At 44.8% G+C, this 12,500-nt stretch overlaps 1 protein-coding gene across 3 annotated transcripts in view; it reads left to right on the forward strand.

Moving 5' to 3' along the window:
* The window catches only part of b3gat1a (beta-1,3-glucuronyltransferase 1 (glucuronosyltransferase P) a), a 66,031-nt gene that overhangs the window by 25,803 nt on the left and 27,728 nt on the right, over positions 1–12,500 (forward strand). For all 3 annotated transcript variants that reach the window (XM_086035876.1, XM_086035882.1, XM_086035883.1), the window contains exon 2: positions 7,603–7,841. The gene's annotated coding sequence lies outside the window, so the exon portion shown is untranslated. The remainder of the gene's footprint in view (positions 1–7,602; positions 7,842–12,500) is intronic.

Below are 12,500 nucleotides of genomic sequence, written 5' to 3' on the forward strand. Positions count from 1 at the left end.
CAGCGTGTCAAAGACGGGGACCGCCACGGAGCGCCGTTTAATTGCAACATTTGGCGGATTTGGAAGGACGTTTGTCCTCCATGCGTTTGATTTCACCAGTGGTCTCGCGTGCATGGAAGCACTCGTACGGTTTCTCGGGCATATGATCTGAAGTTGCGGGACGGGGCGGTCTGACATTGGATCCAAAGAAGATTATATAGTGTATCTATAAATAAAACGCCATTGAGTGACTAATAGTCACTTATAAGCGGCGCGCACATGTTGCCCTCGCCGGGTTGTTAAAATAGCAGCTCGTAAAACATTCGGTGCGCGCTTCGGCTTAAACATGTCATTACCTCCGTCGCTACTCTCGGCTTCCTGCGTCGCCTGTTGACACGTTTGCCATTCCCCTTGTGTAATGTCATCTGCTTAACATGATAGACAAAGTGCAAACACGAGTATTAGCGAGCTCACATTTAGCCCTGGCCCTCTATTCTTGCTCATCCCGAAGGCGTTTGAAACATGGAGGTCCGTCCGAGCGTGAATTTATGAAAACGTGCTTTGCTTTGTACGGGCCATTGCCAGAAAATCGGCGTCCTTCAATTATTCATCACGTCAGGCTTCATGGAGAGGGAATTTTATGACATCGCATCAACCTTTTTAGTGTTTGTCATTTAAAGCGGGAAGTCAACGCAAACATTTTTCTTCAAGAATATGTTCGATGCAAGCTCACTAGTTGAAACGGGGCATTCTGAAAAATATTGCGTTTGTGGAATAAGTGTTATTGCACTCGTTTTTAGTCATCTCCGGGGGCCGCCATTTTGGCTAGTGTCGACTGAAAATGACATCACAGGTGCTCACAACGACCAATCACGGCTCGGATTCAGAAAAAAAGGTCAGCCGCGATTGGTCGTTGTGAGCAGTCGTGATGTCATTTTCAGTCGACAGAAGACAAAATGGCCGCCCCCGGAGATGGCTAAAAACGAGTGCATTTTGCCGCTTAACTTATATTCCACAAACGCAAAATTAACGCGAATGCCGCGTTTCAACTAGTGGGCCTGCTGGGAACATATTCTTGGAAAAAATATGTTTGGGTTGACTTAAGTTAATACAATACAGTGGGTTTAGAACGTTTGTAGAAGCAGTTTAGGTTTTCCTCCATATTACCGCCCTAACACATAGCACAGACGCAGACAGAAAACAGGGAATTGCTGTCGCATGTCGGACACAGCCAGTACTTGCAATAAATTCCTACAGCTCCTAAAACGTTGCCGTAGGCCTTTTCATATTGCCCATCCGCAAGATTCCCCTTCATCAGATTTGGTTCGGAGCCTTCAGTAATATTTTCCCGACTTAACATTGACTGTCTTCACGTTGTTCCAAGACCCGAACGCTTCAGTTGAAATGAAAATGGCCGGCGCGCTATGCAAAACGTATTAGCTGTGCGCACTTTACAGTCCTGTAACGAAACTTAACTTTCATGAGAATTACCTTCAGCGTTTATGTTTCATCATCTAAAGAGGAAAAGTAATGGCCATTGTAAGGAAAATCAATAGTTCTGTCATTAACATTATTTCAAAAGTCAGCGCCGAGTTGCGGGCCGGCGCAAGTACAAGTTTTGATCTATTTTTGTCCCGGCAACCAACGCGTGACACCGCCGTGTTATTGCTGTGCAGCGCTGCGGAAATTCTGTAGCAGGATGCGTGTGCTCCAGAAATGTGTGTGCGCGCGCGTGCGTGTGTGCCAGGGGCACGGGGATTGCCTGTAAAGCCACAACCTTCCCCCGTCCTCTGTCATACGCCGCTTCTGAGACGGATCAGCAGATATAGCATCCTAAAAGGAGGCGTCAAAGTCACCTAATTGCATTTTTTTTTTCCAACAATTTTCTATTTCCTCGATAACTCACTTGGGGTAAAGGAAACGTTTTTGAAGGGAACTGAGGAGCTTCATTTACACAAAAGTACTACTTTTGGGAGTCAATGACACCCACGAATCGCATGGGATCACTGTTTTGACAAAAAAAAAACAAAAAAAAACGATCAATGCATTCAATCACTGAATCGTGACGGAAACGAGAATCAATACGAGTTGGAATGCAAACGAACAGATAACATTTGAAAATCATTCATGTCAAGAGAAACATGCACACATTGCATTTAAGTAGGAGATGAGAATATTCTGCATGTTGCGACGTATACTGCATAGTAGATTGCCAGTACCGGCATGCTATTTTTTTTTTTGCGGGGGGGGGGGGGGGGGGGGGGGACCTGGTGACTTTTGGCAGTCACATCGACGAAATGAATCATTGTAGCTTCATTATAACACCCATAAAAGCAGCACCACTGACAAAAGGCCCCATACTGATTCAGCAATAACCGCCAGTTGAAACAATTTGTCAATATGCTGTGCACTTACGTGTACTCAACTGTTGTAATGGACTTTTGAAAAATGCCTGAGCAAGAAAAAAAAGCCTTTTGGTTTCAGTGCTGGTACAATGCAGCTTATTGTATTTTATTCTCCACTGATTAAAACAACAATAGATAGTATCGTGAGATAAAAAGCATTCATTGGAACAATGTATTTGTTGTTGCCGTGGCAACCATGGATCATCAAATTAACCGTTTTATTACCATGGTAAAAATGACAGGGAACCTCCACGTTGTGTTAGCATTAGGGTCAGTGATAACTATACCGGCAATGCCTATTTCAGTGCTTGGTAGTAACAACGACAGGTTTTGAAATTTGACCAACATTTTCTTGAAAAATTGCAAAAAGTCCACACTAGGGGGCTCTGTTTTCAGAGCCAGTGCATCTGCGCCGTGATGCAAATGCCCACAGATGGCGATTTTGTATCAGTGCAAGGCTTAGTGCTCTTGTTTGCCAGTTTAGCAGACTGGTTTAAGGAGGTGGTCCGTCCCTCAGGTGCCCCACCGACGGACGCCCGTTTTCCTGATGAAGGACGAGAATTTTTTATTTTCAAATGGCAGACTAAGACCTGATGAAAGTGGGTTCCTGCACAGTACCTGGCGGCAGCGGCAGGGTGGCCATCGGGAATGTTGGGAAAATTGAATTTTCCAGAATGGCCGGTGTGTTTCCGACAGCTGTTAGCCCTAAAACGACGCTAACGAAAATGACAATGTGCCGTTCTTTACACCGAGCGCAGACTACTTACTGCCACCAAATTATCAGGTGCGTCGGGGGCGAGGCTGCTCTGTGTTCCGGCGCAACACGGCCCCGAGCGAGCAAAATTAAACTCGCACTGGCACGGTAATGAAGTTACTCCCGTTTTTACGCCGAGCGCACGGGTGCCAGTCGACCAAAATAGGGCCCAATGAGTCTTTTTAGTGTGCATTTTTTAATTGTTTTCATTTACCATGTTTAACCACAAAGCTTCAAGCAAGTTCTTCATCATACATCTGGGCCAAAATGGTCTTACACACCACTAGGCACAGCTGCTCCTCGTCACCATGGAGACCGAAACTTAAAACACCACGCGGTGGATGGATATAAGACCTTTTTTCCTCCTGAGCAGCACTCGGGCAGCAGCCTGCACATCGACCAAATTATCATCAGTCTCATGATGCTATTTAATCGTGTCTGTGAACAGCAGAAGCGATTACACCGCGCACCTCGCCGACACGCGGACGTACAAGCGCAAGATTATTGCAGGGAAATATTTCCAATTAATCACCTTTCGTGATAATTACCCCTCTGACATTTGCTTTATTGTTTAATGCGAGCGTAATGAAAGGTTAATGCTAAACACGCCACCATCCAGTTGACAAATCAGCAAAGCGGCTAATTATGATTCTCGGGGGTTTTGACGGCGACCTGCGCGCATGGTGACTGTTTTTGTGTGGGAAAACACAAAAGGACATTCTGTGCTGCGCTTTCATGAAGCCATCGGGGAGCTTTGGAGAGAGGCCATTCACCGCCACCGTCCCGCGGATCGATCACATCGCAACGCTCCCTCCCCGAAAGCCAGCCACCGCAGCTCCGCCAATTTGATGGGCCCCGTCTTTCTACCCCAAGGTGTCAGAGGCATATGACGCTTTTTAGAGGCGCAAAGTGGATGGAAGAGTGAGCCTTGGGGGAGCGGGGGGGGGGGGGGGGGCGGCGGCGTCGGGGGCGGTGGAATAATGAGACCATGCTTGTCTATTGGACGTTTCCAAGACAGATGCTGAACCAAGACCCACTTGTGAATTTTTAATATGAACACTTATACAAGAATAAAGCATTTACTCAACCGCTGACAATCCTGAATTAATCACAGAGTCATACTCAAAGGGAAACGACGACCCCCCCCCCCCCCAAAATCACTTAAACAATGAATGCTCCATTTTTTTCATGCCACGATACATTCGCTGACCGATCAGGACATTAGGTACATCCGCACAATCGAATTCAGGTGTCACCAACATAGGGACCGCGGGCTCAAGGTGTCCCCAGGGACGTGTTAGATTTGGCCTCGTTTTACACATACTGTAAGTCGATTAATTGTGAATTGAGTTAGGCCGTTTTGTCACCGGGACTTTTTTCCTGGCTCTGCGTCTTCCAATCTATCTGCATTAACGATAAAATGACAGGTGAAAGTGTGCTCAGAACTAGGGGTGTAACGATTCATCGAAAATCGATTACGCATGGATTCAAACCGATTAATCGAATAATCGTTTTGAACCGATACGAATCGAACTCGGACACAAGTCCTATAGAGCAACACCTGACAAAAGACAACATACCTAGGTCATTAGAATATACTAATTTAGAGTGCTAAAAAATGTCTTTACATTTTCTTCCATTGCAGATTTATACCACATTTTTAATGCGTGGATCAAATTATGCGCTTGTGCCAAACATCATTGCGTATTGCGTTTGTGGATGGCTGCAGCACCACAGTAGCGCACAGACGCAAGCATGGTAGTGATTTTTTAAAAAATCCATTCGAATCGAAAATCGGGAACTGGATATAGAATCGAATCGGGTGAACTCAGAACTGTTCAATTGGTGCCTTGACCCGGATGACAACATGAGTGGCCCTGCAGGCCTGTTTTCAAAGTACCTGCGCTCTTTTTGCATCAGCTTGTGTATTAGAGCTTTTTCGATTGTGCAGATGTCCCTCACGTTGTGGGAGTACATGACTGCGGTTTCTGTTTTCATTCTTTGCAGTTTTTTTCCTCAGGCAAATGAGCATGTGTATGTAGTGTACATTGTTTCGGCCCATTAAGGAGAAGGATTGCGCCTTCAGGGCTCTTCATATACACATGATAAATAAAGGGGCACATTTAAAAGCTTTTTATTTTTTATTTTTCTAATGTCTTTTTTTGTCCAGGTGATGGATGCATTGATGTGTAGCGTACTTATGAAAGTGCAGGTCCATTTTCGACATTTTCCCCTTCACCATCAATGAATACATCAGCCTCCGCCCATCGTCGTCTGCCCCCCTTGCTTTGTCCCACATCCGTCAATGTCAGGTGCCCGCATCGATGCGGTCATCCCACATTAAAGCCACAGCGGACACGCTCCTTACACTTACATACCCTTTTTTTTTTTTGATGGAATGTGACATGAAGGGGGAAATGTACTTTTAAAAAAAATGTTATTTTTCTCTAATACAGCCTCATGAATAATGACACTGGACCTATAAAGAAAGAAGCCATTACTAAAGAGTTGGCAGATGCAGCGCTCTTAAAAATATTATCAAATATGAATGTATCTGCATGCACAAAGCAGTCATAACTTTTACTAGCCACCCTCAATTAAAAGCAGTCCATCCCGAAGGCAAGAGATGGCCTTTGCTCTTGTTACGTCACACTTCCAATCAGAGAGTCATTTCAATTCACTGTGGTAACCTTAGCGACACTTGGCACAAAAGACACATTTTGGATACGTGCCCAGGTTTCTCTCTGAGTTTTTAACCCCCAATGAGCTCCAGCGCAGCTTGAGAGCTGAAGCATCATTTGGTCTAGCAGTCTGAACTTTTTTTTTTTTTTTAATCACGGCTATGATCTAATGAGTGAATCGGATGAATGAGAGTAATGGAAATGATGAGATTTATTACCTACTAGATTTACGGCACACAAATTAGAATGATGATGACGATGACATCCAATGTTAAAAATGTGCGCCTTATTTTGGGGGATTGGCGCTTGTGCACACGGCGTAAGAACGGGCACGAATCTCTGGGGGAAAAAAAAAAGACACTTCTTTTTTAACGTCTTACAATACCCCTTTCCTGATGCAATTATCACAACAGGAGTGGTACGAAATGCTGGCTCACAAGGATCAAACACAAAGGGCATCCCACATGGTTTCTATGGTAATAGGTATTGATTAGTTTAAGGCCAATAATAACACACTGTCTGCTTGCCCTCTGCGGCGTGTGGTATTAGCCCGTTTTCCGGCTAACTGCCGCGGCTATCCTGGTGGTGAGCAAAACCGACACCGTGGCGGATCAGGCCGACACAGAAAAATCTCATGAAAAATAGAGAGCAGCTGTGGCAATGTGTGAGATGAGGAAGGCGCGCCGTGTTTAGCGCGGTTTCCGAAATGACGCTCCCAAGAGGACTGTTTCCTAACCTTCATTGAGCCAAGGCACATAATCTACATATTTTACATTAAAGATCCCAGAAAGTGGATCATGTGAATTATTTACCTTCTATCTATCGAGCGGGGGAGAATCTAAATACAATGTAAAGGGGCAAAAAATGTCTTGTAGCTAAGTTTGACACAACACAGAGAAGTGAATGAGTAAAACAATGAATAAAAGAAAAAAAGTTTACAAAATCTCTAAAGCCACGAAAAATAGAGCCCAATTATCAGCTTCAGGACTGCATGGGCGTGTACGCCTGTCAATCAAATACATTTTTACAGTACAGTACGTGCTGAAGTCCCTGTAGTAGAGCGAGGCACTTAACATTGAACGAACTCGCCGCGGTCATGCTAGCTTGTTAGCCCGTGGGCTAGCGAATGTAATAAACTGCTAATTTCCCCAAGTGTCTTTAATGTGTGTATCATGGAGCGCGACTGCGGATTATTGAATGGACCCAACGAGCGCGCTAGCGGCTAATGAGCTACTAGCCGCTAGTAGCACGCTAATTCGCCGCGCAGCTATCCGACTCGCCTGTGGCTCGCTCCGCGCGCCACGTGTGGTATAACATCGCAGGGAGGATGCTTTCGTGGGGGTTGTCGACATAGCTAGTACAAATTCAAATATATTTCACGTATTCACAAACAAATCACAAAAATGACCGTGATGGCATAGCTAGATGAACAAAGATATATTATTCGTAAGAGGTCCTTTCAGACCAATTAAACGAAAGTAGATCATTTGCCGTGACACGCTGGTTGGGAATTACAGACGTCAACGTGGCTATTAATAGCTATCACTGATGTTGTATGTGCGCCCGGACACTTTAATCGTGTATCTATCTATTTTTTTTTTTTTTTTTTCTCACGTCGTTGTTCAGTCGTTACTCGGATAAAGAGCTCCATTTCCCTCCTGACACAAATTCCAATTCCGAGCGTTCTGAGAATGACCCAGTGGCTTCATTCCCATCCGTCAATGCTCCTCATTGTGTCAGGAAGAGGAGGCCCATTCTTACCCACCTCTCTCCTCTTTTCCAGCATACCAAACTCCTCTCGGGATTTCGGATATCTATTTTGGCGTGATTTCCACGCCGTTTGAGAAGCCGCCACCGAGCTTGCCTCTGCTCTCCGGGCGGCACCAATTAAGGCGGGCCGGAGCCGGGCAAGCTGTGACAGAATCTGACGACGACAGACCAAGGCCAAGAGGAAAAGGCCGACAACGGCGGAGGGAGGGGGAGGGGCCTGCCGGTGCAGCAGACGCAAGCGGAGGAAGATCTGTGAGTATCTTTTTGTCGACAGTGTGGCCGGGGTGCGCGCATGTTCTCATGCTGACCTTACTTTCTCGTGAAATGTTTTCGTTTTTTTATTTTTGCGGCTTGATGAAGGCGAGGTGGTGTTTTCTTTGCTCGGTGGACTGCAATTCTTTTTTTTTTTCGTAACGTCTTTTTGCCTGATGCCTTGACTATGTTTGATACGTTTCTGAGCTATCTCGTGATGAGAAGTTAGCCAGATAAATTTGGGAACAATTTACCGTCAAAATGATAGGAAATGTACTGTAAAGATAATTTCATCATGTTTTTCTCCGGATGGCAGAACACGGGCGACAACCGCTGACCTGAACTGAAAACAATGACAAAAACTTGATGTGTTTGGCGTTGCTCTGACAGTAGTCTAAAACTGTCGGGTGTAAAAAAGGGAATCTGAATTTGTCCAGTGGGATCCGTGGGAAATGAATTGATAATAACTCTAATTGCGACAGTTCACATATGCGTCACACAAGATTCTGCAGTTTAGTAAATAAGTGCCCCTATTGGCCAAATATGGTATTGTATTTTCTCTGCTGATGATAGATGAAATCACAATGGCTCCATTGCCGCCAATTGAGTCGTGCAGCATCCATTTTAAACACCCTTTTGGCAACCTTCCTTTGTGGCCTTGTAAAGGATGAGAAAGTAAGAGTTCCGCTGTCTTCCTTCCTCGCGCGGCATCTAATAAAGATTCCATTTTCACTCAGACACCCAGTCGATGAATTAGGGGGACGGGGTCAAAATGATCCGACAGATCCACTCAACTCTCCAATTTCTGACAGCTCTGATTTCATTTCAGGCTGAGACATAGTGACTATACTGTACATGGTCTGATGGTACAAGCGAGTTCAGACGAGTCAGTGCTGCGGCTTAGAAAACTCCGAGAAAGTCTACAGGCACCTCAGCCACGAATTGACAGTCACACTCTCGCGACGATTATTGTACACCGTCGCACAATATCGTTCAATTAATAGCAACCGGTCGTATTATTATGCGTTGGAAAGTGGATTTGCTTTACTGGATCCCACTGGATTGCGCACGTACCTACACTTCATTTTATCCGTGACTTTACATTTTAGAAGGATTCCCTTTGATGAGTGCACTGCAAACATGACATGAAATAAGTCGGGTCTCACACGACACACACGCACACACGCGCAGAGGCAGGAATTACGTAAGCCATGGTGGCCTGCAGGGATCACACCAGTGCCAGATAACAGAGCTCAGCACTGCACCTGAAATTCATTTTCCATGCCTCGTATGCAAATTAAAAGATATCCACCTATTGGGCGAAGGAGAGGGGGGGGGATTACTCCCCTCAGAAAAGCTTGAGTAGTATAAAATGATGAAATATTACTCGCACGCACACACACATATATGCATACCGTATATATTATGGAAAGAATCGGAAACTCTTTTGAAAAAATGTTTGATGTAAAATATGTGTGTGTCAAATCAAACCAAAATCGAATCATTCCACTTTAAAATACCATCCTTGAAAAATTTGAATCACACCCAATGTGCACTGTATGAAAAAAAAAAAAAAAAACACTCAAAATTTCAAAGCAACCGACTTTGATTAAATTTGAAATTGGGCAATTCAACAAAATATACTACATTCTGCTCATGTGAAAATTGGCATTTTCAAAAAAAAGAAAGTTGACAGAACTAATTGTCCCTTGTTTTGTCCCCCAACTTAAAGATGTAATTAAAAACAACTCAGCAAAGTATTAAGGAGCAAACGACTCGCTTGCTTTGTTGTGCTGACTACACTGCAAATCTGTCCGGTGTTAATTCAACACCTAGGGTGTTGATTTGAACACTGGCAAAGCAGCGGTGGGCATCGCCTAACCGTCACAAAGTTCCCGTCTGCATATTTAGCCGACCCACGTTGTCCCAGTCGGTCTATCGCTGGCGGCAGCCAATCAGCATCGAGAACTTAACGTACACGTCACACGCAGGCGCCGCACACGCAGACGCGCCGCCAAAATAAAGAAAAATATCTAATAAAAACAACAGACACACACACGTGGTGATCGGCGAAATAAAAACAATATGGGACACTGTTTTATTATTATTTTTTAATTTATTTGGCTGCGTGTGACGTGGTACCGGTTAAGTCCGTTCTCGACGCCGTTTGGCTGACTCGGACCGACTGGGACCACGTGGGTCGGCTAAATACGCAGACAGGAACTTCGTGGCGGTTAGGCGAAGCCTCTCTATATGCGTCCACACTACATGGTGTTTAAGTAACATTTACAATATTCAACACCCAATAGTGTGTTACACTAACAAAATGTAGTGTTGATAATAACTGTTGAATGTTTCATTGAAAACATGCAGAAATATGTTCTTTTATGAAATCCATTGCCAACGGCTCATACAAAACAGCTGCTGAGAACACCAACGATGTTTGTGCAAGTCATTACGCACCTAACTCGTTGGTGAGGCCCTGCCCTGTCCTGATTGGACGAAAGACACTTGGCTTTCCATATCATCTCATTTACATGTTTCACTGTGGAGACTAGGCATATTGTTTGTCAAGCAGCTGACAAGGGACGCTCATTAGACTGCAGCTGGAGTCAGCTGGGCTACTCCCCATTTTATCTTGGACTACACAGGCTATCTTATTAATGAGTGGTGTTAACGCAACACCGGCATTCTGTTTTTAAAGCGAAAGTCAACCCAAAGGTTTTTTTTTTCAACAATATGTTCCCAGCAGGCCCACTAGTTGAAACACGGCATTATGAATCATTTTGCGTTTGTGGAATATAAGTTAAGCGGCAAAATGCACTCGTTTTTAGCCATCTCTGGGGGCGGCCATTTTGTCTGCCGTCGACTGAAAATGACATCACAACTGCTCACAACGACCAATCACTGCTGACCTGTTTTGTGAACCTGAGCCGCGATTGGTCGTTGTGAGCAGTTGTGATGTCATTTTCAGTCGACGGAAGGTAAAATGGCCGCCCCCGGAGAAACTAAAAACGAGTGGACTAACACTTATTCCACAAACGCAATATTTATCAGAATGCTCTGTTTCGACCAGTGGGCCCGCATAGAACATATTCTTGAAAAAAAAAAAAATGCTTGCGTTGACTTCTTCTTTAACACCGTCCCCGAATTTTTAACACTGGTCGATTGGCAGTGTAGCGAATGAGCGAGAGAGAGAGAGAGAGAGAAAGAGGTAGTAATGTTTGTTGCTGCTAATAGTTTGAGCATGCTGAGGTTGCTCAGCAACAGTCGAAATAAGAAGTCGACACATCCGTGTCTCAAATGCCATTTTTTGGTGGTATGAAACCAGACAGACGGATGCCAGCTAACCGTTTGCATTTCCAGGCTCTCTTACCATAGCAAATATCATATGTTATATAATTATTCTAATCCGCCTCTGCCCCTTCATTTGGTGCCATCTGAATTCGCACTCACTCACTAATCAGCAAAGCGGCCTCGCATCATAGATTTATAGACAGCAATCATCGCGGCCTGTCATGGGAAGGATTAACTCTTCCGGTTTTGCACGGATGCGTGGCTTTCCAAAACACGCCCCCTTTCTTACGCCAAAGTAACACCCGCCGGACCGTATGCAGATGAGACGTACGTTACTTCTGGCTGTGTCTACAAAAGCTGTCACTCACGCTGATTTGGATGAAATTAAGGATGTCATCTGGCGGGGCACGCGCAGGGTCGGAGAGGAGAGCTTGAACGGGGAAGCGATCCATTGGGAATTGATAGAGGAGATGCGGGGAGAGTTATCAACGAGACACGGGACGGCGGGGACGACAGGGCTACTTCGTATCCAGATGATGATATTTGCCGGAGCCATCATTGAGATATCGCGCGGGATAAATACACCCATCAGTTCGTATACCAATTATCCTGCTCAGGGTCACGTGGACGGCGGTGACAGCTGACTTGAGGCAAGAAGTGTTGACATTGTGGATTGATCACCCGTCAAACACGGCGCCGACAACCACTAACACGCGATTCCCGGACAGGCAACGGAACAATCGAGATTCATCAATCAAATATAGAAGAGTACAAATAAGGGGCAATTATTACGACGGTTCACTGGCAGTTAACGTTGCGGGACGTTCTAGATATTCGCTTGATATAGAACAACTTCAAAACATGCCCCGGGCATGTTGTATACGGTTAGAAAACGGTGTTTCCGCAGATTGGAATGATAGCACACATTATAAGATACAATCGGCGAGCATTTAAGTCAAACAATCGCTAACACAAAAAAAAAAAAATACGGAACTCATTTCAGCCCCATAAATGTCCAAGACAATGTCATAATCGATCAAAAATGATCCCGTTACGTCGACAAGGGTCCAGTAAAAGTATTCCAGTAATATAGTTAGTCCATAAAGCCACGTTATTAGCTGCTTGCAATCGTTACATATCTCCATCGGATACGCATATTTCGGACACATTTCAAGTACAGATTCAAATTTGCTTTGGGCGCACCTTTTTTAGGCGCTCGGGTAAAAATGCCAGGTGGGATTTGAAAGCGTTGATTCAGAAGCAAAGAACAGGAAAAGACAGAGACTAGAGCCTTCATTTGCTCGTGTCTTTATATCACCTTTGCAGCAATAATCCTCTAAATGGAGAGCTATGCAGATCCGG

This window comes from Filicampus tigris, chromosome 7, assembly GCF_054856515.1.
Source record: "Filicampus tigris isolate MCC_2025a chromosome 7, RoL_Ftig_1.0, whole genome shotgun sequence".
Classification (NCBI taxonomy): Eukaryota; Metazoa; Chordata; class Actinopteri; order Syngnathiformes; family Syngnathidae; genus Filicampus; species Filicampus tigris.